Source organism: Ictidomys tridecemlineatus, chromosome 11, assembly GCF_052094955.1.
Source record: "Ictidomys tridecemlineatus isolate mIctTri1 chromosome 11, mIctTri1.hap1, whole genome shotgun sequence".
Classification (NCBI taxonomy): domain Eukaryota; kingdom Metazoa; phylum Chordata; class Mammalia; order Rodentia; family Sciuridae; genus Ictidomys; species Ictidomys tridecemlineatus.
This window is the reverse complement of record NC_135487.1, coordinates 41,311,169-41,313,503: the sequence shown is the minus strand read 5'-3', so window position 1 is coordinate 41,313,503 and position 2,335 is coordinate 41,311,169.

The window sequence follows — 2,335 nt, the reverse complement described above, 5'->3', positions numbered from 1 at the left end:
AACACTTACTGCACTCTTAAGCACACTCTCACCGTGCTCCCTCGGTGTCAGGTGCTGGGCACTCAGGTGAGTCCTTATGTGATCCTACCTGCCTGGCTGAGAGCTCACCTGCTGGGAGACACCACTGGACTCTGCAGGTGAGCTTTGGAATTCAGCATCTTGTATGTGGGGGGACAAAAGACCCTGTCCCCACCAGTCACTGCCAGCCACTGTCACCGTACCAGCCTGTCCCTCAGGCTTTGCAGCACACATACTGGGCTTCAGCCAGAGCAGCTTCTCCCTTCTACATAGGGCTCGGCCTATGCCTTCTGTCACCTGAGGCTTTTTGCCATGTTCCATCCAAGAGAGCTCCTTGAGGATGATGCCACAAGAGGACTTGCTCTTGACTGGCTGCCCAGAATTTTAGAAAACCCCTCTGGGCAAACCACTCCTTCCTTCAACACAGCAGTGACGGTCCAATGTGTAGCAATTTACATCCAAACATTTGAGCCCAATGACAAAGGAGGCTATTCACCTCCCATCTTCTCTTTTCTCCAGCATTATTACTCGCTAGTTCTCAAACATGCCAGTCAGGCACCCACCACATTCTCTGTGCTCTGCTCCGAGGGCCACTGGGTATCTGGAAATCCCACAGGCCCAAGTCTCAGGGAGCTGTCTGGTGGCAAAGGGTTAACAGTCCTTCGAGTGGGTGCTGTGTGGAGCAGTGAGGAAGGAAAGGTTTCTGTGCCTTCACATGTGCTGAGCCTTCTGCCAGGAATGCTCAGCTGGGGCCTCTTCAGCACTAAGTTACCTCTGGAACCTTTCCCCATGTGGACTGATCACTCATCCCTCTGCTCAGCCAGATCATGCGGTGCAGCCAGAAGGGTCCATGCAACTGCTGCTAAAACACTAGGAGAGGGCGCACTTCTAGCTCCAGAATTAGAACACCCTTGACATTCTAAGGCCTGGGGATCAAAGTCCTAGGTTCCAGTGGCTAGGAATCTGTCTCACAGGGTCAGATCTGCATGCCTCACTGTCTGGCCCAACACCCTTCCTCATGCAGCATATGTTATGATTCTCAATCACCTCAGAAGTAAGTAAAGCAGTACATCCTATCATCTAGTAAGTGCAGCTACCATTATTGACCTCATCTTGCAGAGATTTGAGGATTATGAGGCTCAGAGAGGTTAAAGAACTTTCCCTGGACACCACATGGGCTTGAACCAGGATCCATCCGAGTCCCTCAGTCATGACCACAACTGGTCATGGTAGGAGAGGGCATCAGGAGAGATGTGCTCTGATCTTTTCTGACTTGTCCTGCTTTAGCTGGTCATCTTCTCTGTATGTTGGACATGGCCATGCTGAGCATCTAGAGGTTTAGGCAGATGATGTTAGACATCATGGGTGACATACTCTCAACAAATACAGCTATGGCTTAGACTACAACATTAGCCTCTTCTCTAGGAAGTCCTTTACTAATCTGTAGGCCACTGACTCCTGCTACCTGGCTCTGCAGCTGCTAACCCATCACCATTGCTTCTTGTCCCTCTAGAACCTGTGTTGTGTGGCCTTAACAGCCTGAGGCTGCACTACCTGGCCACATACCTCTCCAAGCTCCAGTCCCTACTGACAGGGAGGCATCACATGGCTATACCCCCAAGCCCCCATACTCGGGGCTCCTAAACCTGGAATGTAGAACTGCATAGGGCCTTAGGGATCTCTCCAGGCCACTCATATAGCAGGGGTAGACCATCATAATATGACAGGGATTGTCCTAGACCACATAAATTTCTTCAGTTCCATTTAAGAGCAGTGAGGAGGCTGCACCAACTTGCCCACTAACCCAGAACTTGTTGTGGGCTTATTTCTAGCCACAAAAGCGTCTCTCCAGCTGCATACACACCTTGAGCCTGGTATGTCCACCACACAATGGTTTATCAGGCTCTATTCTTTGTGGACTTTCTGCAAGGAATGCACACTGAACCTTGATAGGAAGGGGTCAGATTCTGCTTCTCACATCAAGGATGGAGATAAAATTGTAAAAAACCAGAGAACATGGCAAACATCCAGTCCTCCATTTTCCTTCTCCATCTGACACTTCAGAGAGAGAGAATGTCATGTGACCCCCACAGTGTGTCAGAGCTGGATCCCAGCTTCCTATGTGATTACAGCCCTTTAATACAGGATCTTGTCTCAGCAGAGTCAGAGCCCTCCTTTAATAAGTGCTGATGACTTAGGCATAAATGACTAAGAAGTCAATGGACATGGGATCCTCTATGCACCTCTATTGATAGACCTGGGAGAGGCTGAAAAAGTACTTAATGGGATGGTTACTTTAAAAGTATTTCAACATACA